Source organism: Triticum dicoccoides, chromosome 6A, assembly GCF_002162155.2.
Source record: "Triticum dicoccoides isolate Atlit2015 ecotype Zavitan chromosome 6A, WEW_v2.0, whole genome shotgun sequence".
Taxonomy (NCBI): domain Eukaryota; kingdom Viridiplantae; phylum Streptophyta; class Magnoliopsida; order Poales; family Poaceae; genus Triticum; species Triticum dicoccoides.
In genome coordinates this window covers 51,661,268-51,675,208 of record NC_041390.1, presented here as the reverse complement: position 1 = coordinate 51,675,208, position 13,941 = coordinate 51,661,268, and positions in this window count along the sequence as shown.

Here is a 13,941-nt window from a genome sequence, read left to right as displayed (position 1 = left end):
TTATCCGGAAATCGTAATACATGTGTGAATACATAGACCACAACACGTCCCTAGTGAGCCTCTAGTTGACTAGCTCCTTGATCAAAAGATAGTCATGGTTTCCTGACTATGGACATTGGATGTCATTGATAACGGGATCACATCATTAGGAGAATGATGTGACGGACAAGACCCAATCCTAAGCTTAGCTCAAAGATCATGTAGTTCATTTGCTGTAGCTTTTCTGAATGTCAAGTATCATTTCCTTAGACCATGAGATTGTGCAACTCCCGGATACCGTAGGAGTGCCTTGGGTGTGCCAAACGTCACAACGTAACTAGGTGACTATAAAGGTACATTACAGGTATCTCCGAAAGTGTCTGTTGGGTTGGCACGAATCGAGACTAGGATTTGTCACTCCGTATGACGGAGAGGTATCTCTGGCCCCACTCGGTAATGCATCATCATAATGAGCTCAATGTGATCAAGTGGTTGATCACGGGATCATGCATTACGGTACGAGTAAAGTGACTTGCCGGTAACGATACTGAACAAGGTATTGGGATACCGACGATCGAGTCTCAGGCAAGTAACGTACCGATTGACAAAGGGAATTGTATACGGATTGATTGAATCCTCGACATCGTGGTTCATCCGATGAGATCATCATGGAGCATGTGGGAGACAACATGGGTATCCAGATCCGCTGTTGGTTATTGACCGAAGAGTCGTCTCGGTCATGTCTGCATGTCTCCCGAACCCGTAGGGTCTACACACTTAAGGTTCGGTGAAGCTAGGGTGTTAGGAAGACTTGTATGTGATTACCGAATATTGTTCGGAGTCCCGGATGAGATCCCGGACGTCGCGAGGAGTTCCGGAATGGTCCGGAGGTGAAGAATTATATGTAGGAAGTTGTCATACGGTCACCGGAAAGGTTCGGGGGCATATCGGTATTGTACCGGGGCCACCGGAGGGGTTCCGGGGGTCCACCGGGAGGGGCCACCTCTCTCGGAGGGCCTAATGGGCTGTAGAGGAAAGGGGAACCAACCCTACATGGGCTGGCCGCATCCCCCCCTTGGGCCCATGCGCCTAGGGTTGGGGGGGACCCTAAAGGGGGCGCCCCCTTGCTTGGGGGGCAAGCCCCCTCCCCTTGGCCGCCGCCCCCCCCTCTAGATCTCATCTAGAGGGGCCGGGCCCCTTCCTCCTTCCCCTATAAATAGAGGGGCAAGGGGAGGGCTGCACATAACATCCAAGGCGCAGCCCCTCCCCGCCCCAACACCTCTCCTCCTCCATAAGAGCTTGGCGAAGCCCTGCCGGAGTACTGCAGCTTCACCACCACCACGCCGTCGTGCTGCTGTTGGAGCCCCCTTCCTCAAGCTCTCCCTCCTGCTTGCTGGATCAAGGCGCGGGAGACGTCCTCGCTCCGTATGTGTGTTGAACGCGGAGGTGCCATCCGTTCGGCGCTAGGATCTTCAGTGATTTGGATCACGACGAGTACGACTCCATCAACCCCGTTCTCTTGAACGCTTCCGCTCGTGATCTACAAGGGTATGTAGATGCACTCCCCTCTCCCTCGTTGCTAGATGACTCCATAGATTGATCTAGGTGATGCATAGAAAATTTTAAAATTCTGCTACGTTCCCCAACAGTGGCATCATGAGCTAGGTCTATGCGTAGTTACTATGCACGAGTAGAACACAAAGCAGTTGTGGGCGTCGAAATTGTTAATTTTCCCGCCGTTACTAGTCTTGTCTTAATTCGGCGGCATTGTGGGATGAAGCGGCCCGGACCGACCTTACACGTACTCTTACGTGAGACTTGTTCCACCGTTTGACATGCACTAGTTGCATAAGGTGGCTAGCGGGTGTCTGTCTCTCCCACTTTAGTCGGATCGTATTCGATGAACAGGGTCCTTCTGAAGGGTAAATAGAAATTGGCAATTCACGTTGTGGTTTTGGCGTAGGTAAGAAACATTCTTGCTAGAATCCTATAGCAACCACGTAAAAACTTGCAACAACAATTAGAGGACGTCTAACTTGTTTTTGCAGCAAGTGTTTTGTGATGTGATATGGCCAAAGGATGTGATGAATGATATATGTGATGTATGAGATGATCATGTTCTTGTAATAGGAATCACGACTTGCATGTAGATGAGTATGACAACCGGCAGGATCCATAGGAGTTGTCTTTATTTATTTATGACCCGCGTGTCAACATAAACGTCATGTAATTACTTTACTTTATTGCTAAAGCGTTAGCCATAGTAGTAGAAGTAATAGATGACGAGACAACTTCAAGAAGACACGATGATGGAGATCATGGTGTCATGCCGGTGACAACGATGATCATGGAGCCCCGAAGATGGAGATCAAAAGGAGCAAATGATATTGGCCATATCATGTCACTATTTGATTGCATGTGATGTTTATCATGTTTTGCATCTTATTTTCTTAGAACGACGGTAGCTTAAATAAGATGATCCCTCGAAATAATTTAGAGAAAGTGTTCCCCCTAACTGTGCACCGTTGCGAAGGTTCGTTGTTTCAAAGCACCACATGATGATCGGGTGTGATAGATTCTAACGTTCGAATACAATGGGTGTAAGCCAGATTTACACACGCAATACACTTAGGTTGACTTGACGAGCCTACCATGTACAGACATGGCATCGGAACACAGAAGACCGAAAGGTCGAGCATGAGTCGTATAGAAGATACGATCAATATGAAGATGTTCACCGATGTTGACTAGTCCGTCTCACGTGATGATCGGACATGGCCTAGTTAACTCGGATCATGTTATACTTAGATGACTGGAGGGATGTCTATCTGAGTGGGAGTTCATTGAATAATTTGATTAGATGAACTTAATTATCACGAACTTAGTCTAAAATCTTTACAATATGTCTTGTAGATCAAATGGCCCACGTTGTCCTCAACTTCAACGCGTTCCTAGAGAAAACCAAGCTGAAAGACGATGGCAGCAACTATATGGACTGGGTCCGGAACCTGAGGATCATCCTCATAGCTGCCAACAAAGATTATGTCCTAGAAGCACCGCTAGGTGACGCACCTATCCCAGAGAACCAAGACGTTATGAACGCTTGGCAGTCACGTGCTGATGATTACTCCCTCGTTCAGTGCGGCATGCTTTACAGCTTAGAACCGGGGCTCCAAAAGCGTTTTGAGAGACACGGAGCATATGAGATGTTCGAAGAGCTGAAAATGGTTTTTCAAGCTCATGCCCGGGTCGAGAGATGTGAAGTCTCAGACAAGTTCTTCAGCTGTAAGATGGAGGAAAATAGTTCTGTCAGTGAGCACATACTCAAAATGTCTGGGTTGCATAACCGCTTGACTCAGTTGGGAGTTAATCTCCCGGATGACGTAGTCATTGACAGAATCCTTCAATCGCTTCCACCAAGCTACAAGAGCTTTGTGATGAACTTCAATATGCAGGGGATGCAAAAGACCATTCCTGAATTATTTGCAATGCTGAAATCAGCAGAGGTAGAAGTCAAAAAGGAACATCAAGTGTTGATGGTGAATAAAACCACTAAGTTCAAGAAAGGCAAGGGTAAGAAGAACTTCAAGAAGGACGGCAAGGGAGTTGCCGCGCCCGGTAAGCAAGCTACCGGGAAGAAGCCAAAGAATGGACCCAAGCCCGAGACTGAGTGCTTTTATTGCAAGGGAAGTGGTCACTGGAAGCGGAACTGCCCCAAATACTTAGCGGACAAGAAGGCCGGCAAAACAAAAGGTATATGTGATATACATGTAATTGATGTGTACCTTACCAGTACTTGTAGTAGCTCCTAGGTATTTGATACCGGTGCAGTTGCTCACATTTGTAACTCAAAGCAGGAGCTGCGGAATAAGCGGAGACTGGCGAAGGACGAGGTGACGATGCACGTCGGGAATGGTTCCAAGGTCGATGTGATCACCGTCGGCATGCTACCTCTACATTTACCTATGGGATTACTTTTAAACCTCAATAATTGTTATTTAGTGCCAGCTTTGAGCATGAACATTGTATTAGGATCTCGTTTAATTTGAGATGGCTACTCATTTAAATCCGAGAATAATGGTTGTTCTATTTATATGAGAGATATGTTTTATGGTCATGCTTCGATGGTGAATGGTTTATTCTTAATGAATCTCGAGCGTAATGCTACACATGTTCATAGTGTGAATACCAAAAGAGTAAGGTTGATAATGATAGTCCCACATACTTGTGGCACTGCCGCCTTGGTCACATAGGTGTCAAACGCATGAAGAAGCTCCATGCAGATGGACTTTTAGAGTCTCTTGATTATGAATCATTTGACACGTGCGAACCATGCCTCATGGGTAAAATGACCAAGACTCCGTTCTCAGGAACAATGGAGCGAGCAACCAACTTATTGGAAATCATACATACTGATGTGTGCGGTCCAATGAGTGTTGAGGCTCGCGGTGGCTATCATTATGTTCTCACCCTCACCGATGACTTGAGTAGATATGGGTATGTCTACTTAATGAAACACAAGTCTGAGACCTTTGAAAAGTTCAAGGAATTTCAGAGTGAGGTTGAAAATCAACGTGACAAGAAAATCAAGTTCTTGCGATCAGATCGTGGAGGAGAATACTTGAGTCACGAATTTGGCACACACTTATGAAAATGTGGAATAGTTTCACAACTCACGCCGCCTGGAACACCTCAGCGTAATGGTGTGTCCGAACGTCGTAATCGCACTCTATTGGATATGGTGCGATCTATGATGTCTCTTACCGATTTACCGCTGTCATTTTGGGGCTATGCTTTAGAGACTGCAGCATTCACTTTAAATAGGGCTTCGTCGAAATCCGTTGAGACGACACCGTATGAATTATGGTTTGGGAAGAAACCTAAGCTGTCATTTCTAAAAGTTTGGGGATGCGATGCTTATGTCAAGAAACTTCAACCTGAAAAGCTCGAACCCATGTCAGAAAAATGCATCTTCATAGGATACCCTAAAGAAACTGTTGGTATACCTTCTACCTCAGATCCGAAGGCAAGATCTTTGTTGCCAAGAATGGGTCCTTTCTAGAGAAAGAGTTTCTCTCGAAAGAAATAAGTGGGAGGAAGGTAGAACTTGATGAAGTATTACCTCTTGAACCGGTAAGTGGCGCAGCTCAAGAAAATGTTCCTGAGGTGCCTGCACCGACTAGAGAGGAAGTTGATGATGATGATCATGAAACTTCAGATCAAGTTGCTACTGAACTTCGTAGGTCCACAAGGACACGTTCCGTGCCAGAGTGGTACGGCAACCCTGTCTTGGAAATCATGTTGTTAGACAACGGTGAACCTTCGAACTATGAAGAAGCGATGGCGGGCCCGGATTCCGACAAATGGCTGGAAGCCATGAAATCCGAGATAGGATCCATGTATGAAAACGAAGTATGGACTTTGACTGACTGGCCCATTGATCGGTGAGCCATAGAAAATAAATGGATCTTTAAGAAGAAGACAAACGCGGATGATAATGTGACCATCTATAAAGCTCGGCTTGTCGCTAAGGGTTATCGACAAGTTCAAGGGGTTGACTACGATGAGACTTTCTCACCCGTAGCGAAGCTGAAGTCCGTCCGAATCATGTTAGCAATTGCCGCATTCTATGATTATGAGATATGGCAAATGGACGTCAAAACGGCATTCCTTAATGGTTTCCTTAAGGAAGAATTGTATATGATGCAGCCGAAAGGTTTTGTCGATCCTAAGAATGCTGACAAGGTGTGCAAGCTCCAACGCTCGATTTATGGGCTGGTGCAAGCATCTCGGAGTTGGAACATTCGTTTTGATGAGATGATCAAAGCGTTTGGGTTTATGCAGACTTATGGAGAAGCCTGCATTTACAAGAAAGTGAGTGGGAGCTCTGTAGCATCTCTCATATTGTATGTGGATGACATACTGTTGATGGGAAATGATATAGAATTCTTGGAAAGCATAAAGGCCTACTTGAACAAGTGTTTTTCAATGAAGGACCTCGGAGAAGCTGCTTATATATTAGGCATCAAGATCTATAGAGATAGATCGAGACACCTCATTGGTCTTTCACAGAGTACGTACCTTGACAAGATATTGAAGAAGTTCAAAATGGATCAGTCAAAGAAGGGGTTCTTGCCTGTATTGCAAGGTATGAGATTGAGCACGGCTCAATGCCCGACCACGGCAGAAGATAGAGAAAAGATGAGTGTCGTCCCCTATGCCTCAGCCATAGGGCCTATCATGTATGCTATACTGTGTACCAGACCTGATGTAAACCTTGACGTAAGTTTGGTAGGAAGGTACCAAAGTAATCTCGGCATGGAACACTAGACAGCGGTCAAGAATATCCTGAAGTACCTGAAAAGGACTAAGGAAATGTTTCTCGTTTATGGAGGTGATGAAGAGCTCGTCGTAAAGGGTTACGTTGATGCTAGCTTCGACACAGATCTGGATGACTCTAAGTCACAAACTGGATACGTGTATATTTTGAATGGTGGGGCAGTAAGCTGGTGCAGTTGCAAGCATAGCGCTGTGGCGGGATCTACATGTGAAGCGGAGTACATGGCAGCCTCGGAGGCAGCACAAGAAGCAGTCTGGGTGAAGGAGTTCATTACCGACCTAGGAGTCATACCCAATGCGTCGGGCCCGATGACTCTCTTCTGTGGCAACACTGGAGCTATTGCCCTTGCCAAGGAGCCCAGGTTTCACAGGAAGACCAGGCATATCAAGCGTCGCTTCAACTCCATTCGTGAAAGTGTTCAAAATGGAGACATAGAGATTTGTAAAGTACATATGGACCTGAATGTAGCAGATCCGTTGACTAAACCTCTCCCTAGAGCAAAACATGATCAACACCAAAACTGCATGGGGGTTCGATTCATCACAATGTAACTAAAATATTGACTCTAGTGCAAGTGGGAGACTGTTGGAAATATGCCCTAGAGGCAATAATAAAATGGTTATTATTATATTTCTTTGTTCATGATAATTGTCTATTGTTCATGCTATAATTGTGTTATCCGAAAATCGTAATACATGTGTGAATACATAGACCACAACACGTCCCTAGTGAGCCTCTAGTTGACTAGCTCATTGATCAAAAGATAGTCATGGTTTCCTGACTATGGACATTGGATATCATTGATAACGGGATCACATCATTAGGAGAATGATGTGATGGATAAGACCCAGTCCTAAGCTTAGCTCAAAGATCGTGTAGTTCGTTTGCTGTAGCTTTTCTGAATGTCAAGTATCATTTCCTTAGGCCATGAGATTGTGCAACTCCCGGATACCGTAGGAGTGCCTTGGGTGTGCCAAACGTCACAACGTAACTGGGTGACTATAAAGGTACATTACAGGTATCTCCGAAAGTGTCTGTTGGGTTGGCACGAATCGAGACTGGGATTTGTCACTCCGTATGACGGAGAGGTATCTCTGGGCCCACTCGGTAATGCATCATCATAATGAGCTCAATGTGATCAAGTGGTTGATCACGGGATCATGCATTACAGTACGAGTAAAGTGACTTGCCGGTAACGAGACTGAACAAGGTATTAGGATATCGACGATCGAGTCTCGGGCAAGTAACGTACCGATTGACAAAGGGAATTGTATACGGATTGATTGAATCCTCGACATCGTGGTTCATCCGATGAGATCATCGTGGATCATGTGGGAGCGAACATGGGTATCCAGATCCCGCTGTTGGTTATTGACCGGAGAGTCGTCTCGGTCATGTCTGCATGTCTCCCGAACCCGTAGGGTCTACACACTTAAGGTTCGGTGATGGTAGGGTTGTTAGGAAGACTTGTATGTGATTACCGAATGTTGATTGGAGTCCCAGATGAGATCCCGGACGTCACGAGGAGTTCCGGAATGGTCCGGAGGTGAAGATTTATATGTAGGAAGTTGTCATACGGTCACCAGAAAGGTTCGGGGGCATATCGGTATTGTACCGGGGCCACCGGAGGGGTTCCGGGGGTCCACCAGGAGGGGCCACCTCTCTCGGAGGGCCTCATGGGCTGTAGAGGAAAGGGGAACCAACCCTACATGGGCTGGCCGCATCCCCCCCTTGGGCCCATGCGCCTAGGGTTGGGGGGAACCCTAAAGGGGGCGCCCCCTTGCTTGGGGGGCAAGCCCCCTCCCCTTGGCCGCCCCCCTCTAGATCTCATCTAGAGGGGGCCGGCCCCCTTCCTCCTTCCCCTATAAATAGAGGGGCAAGGGGAGGGCTGCACATAACATCCAAGGCGCAGCCCCTCCCCTCCCCAACACCTCTCCTCCTCCATAAGAGCTTGGCGAAGCCCTGCCGGAGTACTGCAGCTTCACCACCACCACGCCGTCGTGCTGCTGTTGGAGCCCTCTTCCTCAACCTCTCCCTCCTCCTTGCTGGATAAAGGCGCGGGAGACGTCCTCGCTCCGTACGTACGTGTGTTGAACGCGGAGGTGCCGTCCGTTCGGCGCTAGGATCTTCGGTGATTTGGATCACGACGGGTACGACTCCATCAACCCCGTTCTCTTGAACGCTTCCGCTCGTGATCTACAAGGGTATGTAGATGCACTCCCCTCTCCCTCGTTTCTAGATGACTCCATAGATTGATCTTGGTGATGCATAGAAAATTTTAAAATTCTGCTACGTTCCCCAACAGGTTATATTTTCCACGCAAAATTATACAATTCAGACAACTACACCTATTTTGGATGCAGAACATGGCGAGCACTATGCAAGACTTATGCATTTGAGCCTGATATGGTTATCACCTTTGATATTCATCCGGAAGATGATATTGAAGGTAATATCGACATCTGGGTCGATGTGCAGACGCCTCCAGTTATACCATTATGAAAGTTCCTCAACCATATTTATGTCTTTGATATTGTTTATTCAAAAATAGTTGACAACTAATTTGTATTGTCAGCTTATTTTGGTGCAAGCAAACTGTTGGAAATATGCCCTAGAGGCAATAATAAATTAGTTATTATTATATTTCCTTGTTCATGATAATAGTTTATTATCCATGCTAGAATTGTGTTGATAGGAAACTCAGATACATGTGTGGATACAAAGACAACACCATATCCCTACTAAGCCTCTAGTTGACTAGCTCGTTGATCAATAGATGGTTACGGTTTCCTGATCATGGACATTGGATGTCGTTGATAATGGGATCACATCATTAGGAGAATGATGTGATGGACAAGACCCAATCCTAAGCCTAGCACAAGATCATGTAGTTCGTATGCTAAAGCTTTTGTAATGTCAAGTATCATTTCCTTAGACCATGACATTGTGCAACTCCCGGATACCGTAGGAGTGCTTTGGGTGTGCCAAATGTCACAACGTAACTGGGTGGCTATAAAGGTACACTACAGGTATCTCCGAAAGTGTCTATTGGGTTGGCACGAATTGAGACTGGGATTTGTCACTCCGTGTAAACGGAGAGGTATCTCTGGGCCCACTCGGTAGGACATCATCATAATGTGCACAATATGATCAAGGAGTTGATCACGGGATGATGTGTTACGGAACGAGTAAAGAGACTTGCCGGTAACGAGATTGAACAAGGTATCGAGATACCGACGATCGAATCCCGGGCAAGTATCGTACCGATGGACAAAGGGAATTGCATACAGGATTGATTAAGTCCTTGACATCGTGGTTCATCCGATGAGATCATCGTGGAACATGTGGGAGCCAACATGGGTATCCAGATCCCGCTGTTGGTTATTTACCGGAGGGTCATCTCGGTCATGTCTGCATGTCTCCCGAACCCGTAGGGTCTACACACTTAAGGTTCGATGACGCTAGGGTTATAAAGGAAGTTTGTATGTGGTTACCGAATGTTGTTCGGAGTCCCGGATGAGATCTCGGACGTCACGAGGAGTTCCGGAATGGTCCGGAGGTAAATATTTATATATGGGAAGTCCTGTTTTGGTCACCGGAAAAGTTTCGGGTTTTATCAGTAACGTACCGGGACCACCGGGAGGGTCCCGGGGGTCCACCAAGTGGGGCCACAAGCCCCGGAGGGCTGCTTGGGCCAAGTGTGGGAGGGGACCAGCCGCAGGTGGGCTGGTGCGCCCCCCCACCAAGGCCCAAGGCGCAAGGGAGTGGGAAGGGGGGGGAAACCCTAGGGCAGATGGGCCCTAAGGCCCACCCTGGTGCGCCTCCCCCTCTCCCCTCCCCTTGGCCGCCCCTAGATGGGATCTAGGGGGCTGCCGCCACCCCTAGGGAGGGAACCCTAGGTGGGGCACAGCCCCTCCCCTCCCCCTATATATACTTGAGGTTTGGGCTGCCCAAGATGTTAGGTTTCGTAGTAATTTCAAAAAATTTCCTACGCACACGCAAGATCATGGTGATGCACAGCAACGAGAGGGGAGAGTGTTGTCTACGTACTCACGCAGACCGACTGCAGAAGCTTTGACGCAACGAAGAGGAAGTAGTCGTACATCTTCCCGATCCGACCGATCCAAGCACCGTTACTCTGGCACCTCCGAGTTCTTAGCACAAGTACAACTCGATGAGGATCCCCGGGCTCCGATCCAGCAAAGCATCGGGGAAGAGTTCCGTCAGCACGACGGCGTGGTGACGATCTTGATGTTCTACCGACGCAGGGCTTCGCCTAAGCACTACAACGATATGATCGAGGTGGAATATGGTGGCAGGGAGCACCGCACACGGCTAAGGAATGATCTCAAGGATCAACTTGTGTGTCTAGAGGTGCCCCCTGCCTCCATATATAAAGGAGCCAAGGGGGGAGGGTGCGGCCGGCCAGGAGGAGGGCGCAGGAGGAGTCCTACTCCTACCGGGAGTAGGACTCCCCCCCCAATCCTAGTTGGAATAGGATTCCCCGAGGGGGAAAGAGAGAGAGGGGGCCAGCCACCTCTCCTTGTCCTAATAGGACTAGGGGAGGGGGGAGGCGCGCAGCCCACCTTGGGCTGCCCCTTTTACCTTTCCACTAAAGCCCATGAAGGCCCATATGGCTCCCGGGGGGTTCCGGTAACCTCCCGGTACTCCGGTAAAATCCTGATTTCACCCGGAACACTTCCGATATCCAAACATAGGCTTCCAATATATAAATCTTTATGTCTTGACCATTTCGAGACTCCTCGTCATGTCCGTGATCACATCCGGGACTCCGAACTAACTTCGGTACATCAAAAATGCATAAACTCATAATAACTATCATCGTAACGTTAAGCGTGCGGACCCTACGGTTCGAGAACAATGTAGACATGAATGAGACACATCTCCGGTCAATAACCAATAGCGGGACCTGGATGTCCATATTGTCTCCTACATATTCTACGAAGATCTTTATCGGTCAGACCGCATAACAACATACGTTGTTCCCTTTGTCATCGGTATGTTACTTTCCCGAGATTCGATCGTCGGTATCCAATACCTAGTTCAATCTCGTTACCGGCAAGTCTTTTTACTCGATCTGTAATACATCATCCCGCAACTAACTCATTAGTTGCAATGCTTGCAAGGCTTATGTGATGTGCATTACCGAGAGGGCCCCAGAGATACCTCTCCGACAATCAGAGTGACAAATCCTAATCTCGAAATACGCCAACCCAACATCTACCTTTGGAGAAACCTGTAGAGCTCCTTTATAATCACCCATTTACGTTGTGACGTTTGGTAGCACACAAAGTGTTCCTCCGGCAAACGGGAGTTGCATAATCTCATAGTCATAGGAACATGTATAAGTCATGAAGAAAGCAATAGCAACATACTAAACGATCGGGTGCTAAGCTAATGGAATGGGTCATGTCAATCAGATCATTCAACTAATGATGTGACCTCGTTAATCAAATAACAACTCTTTGTTCATGGTTAGGAAACATAACCATCTTTGATTAACGAGCTAGTCAAGTAGAGGCATACTAGTGACACTAAGTTTGTCTATGTATTCACACATGTATTATGTTTCCGGTTAATACAATTCTAGCATGAATAATAAACATTTATCATGATATAAGGAAATAAATAATAACTTTATTATTGCCTCTAGGGCATATTTCCTTCAGTCTCCCACTTGCACTAGAGTCAATAATCTAGATTACACTGTAATGATTCTAACACCCATGGAGTCTTGGTGCTGATCATGTTTTGCTCGTGGAAGAGGCTTAGTCAACGGGTCTGCAACATTCAGATCCGTATGTATCTTGCAAATCTCTATGTCTCCCACCTGGACTAGATCCCGGATGGAATTGAAGTGTCTCTTGATGTGCTTGGTCCTTTTGTGAAATCTGGATTCCTTTGCCAAGGCAATTGCACCAGTATTGTCACAACATATTTTCATTGGACCCGATGCACTAGGTATGACACCTAGATCGGATATGAACTCCTTCATCCAGACTCCTTCGTTCGCTGCTTCCGAAGCAGCTATGTACTCCGCTTCACATGTAGATCCCGCTACGACGCTTTGTTTAGAACTGCACCAACTGACAGCTCCACCGTTTAATGTAAACACGTATCCGGTTTGCGATTTAGAATCGTCCGGATCAGTGTCAAAGCTTGCATCAACGTAACCTTTTACGGTGAGCTCTTTGTCACCTCCATATACGAGAAACATATCCTTAGTCCTTTTCAGGTATTTCACGATGTTCTTGACCGCTGTCCAGTGATCCACTCCTGGATTACTTTGGTACCTCCCTGCTAAACTTATAGCAAGGCACACATCAGGTCTGGTACACAGCATTGCATACATGATAGAGCCTATGGCTGAAGCATAGGGAACATCTTTCATTTTCTCTCTATCTTCTGCAGTGGTCGGGCATTGAGTCTGACTCAACTTCACACCTTGTAACACAGGCAAGAACCCTTTCTTTGCTTGATCCATTTTGAACTTCTTCAATATCTTGTCAAGGTATGTGCTTTGTGAAAGTCCAATTAAGCGTCTTAATCTATCTCTATAGATCTTTATGCCTAATATGTAAGCAGCTTCACCGAGGTATTTCATTGAAAAACTCTTATTCAAGTATCCCTTTATGCTATCCAGAAATTCTATATCATTTCCAATCAGTAATATGTCATCCACATATAATATCAGAAATGCTACAGAGCTCCCACTCACTTTCTTGTAAATACAGGCTTCTCCGAAAGTCTGTATAAAACCAAATGCTTTGATCACACTATCAAAACGTTTATTCCAACTCCGAGAGGCTTGCACCAGTCCATAAATGGATCGCTGGAGCTTGCACACTTTGTTAGCTCCCTTTGGATCGACAAAACCTTCTGGTTGCATCATATACAACTCTTCTTCCAGAAATCCATTCAGGAATGCAGTTTTGACATCCATTTGCCAAATTTCATAATCATAAAATGCGGCAATTGCTAACATGATTCGGACAGACTTAAGCATCGCTACGGGTGAGAAGGTCTCATCGTAGTCAACCCCTTGAACTTGTCGAAAACCTTTTGCGACAAGTCGAGCTTTGTAGACAGTAATATTACCGTCAGCGTCAATCTTCTTCTTGAAGATCCATTTATTCTCAATTGCTTGCCGATCATCGGGCAAGTCAACCAAAGTCCATACTTTGTTCTCATACATGGATCCCATCTCAGATTTCATGGCTTCAAGCCATTTTGCGGAATATGGGCTCACCATCGCTTCTTCATAGTTCGTAGGTTCATCATGATCTAGTAGCATGACTTCCAGAACAGGATTACCGTACCACTCTGGCGCGGATCTTACTCTGGTTGATCTACGAGGTTCAGTAGTATCTTGATCTGAAGTTTCATGATCATCATCATTAGCTTCCTCACTTATTGGTGTAGGTGTCGCAAAAACAGTTTTCTGTGATGTACTAATTTCCAATAAAGGAGCAGGTACAGTTACCTCGTCAAGTTCTACTTTCCTCCCACTCACTTCTTTCGAGAGAAACTCCTTCTCCAGAAAGTTTCTGAATTTAGCAACAAAAGTCTTGCCTTCGGGTCTGTGATAGAAGGTGTATCCA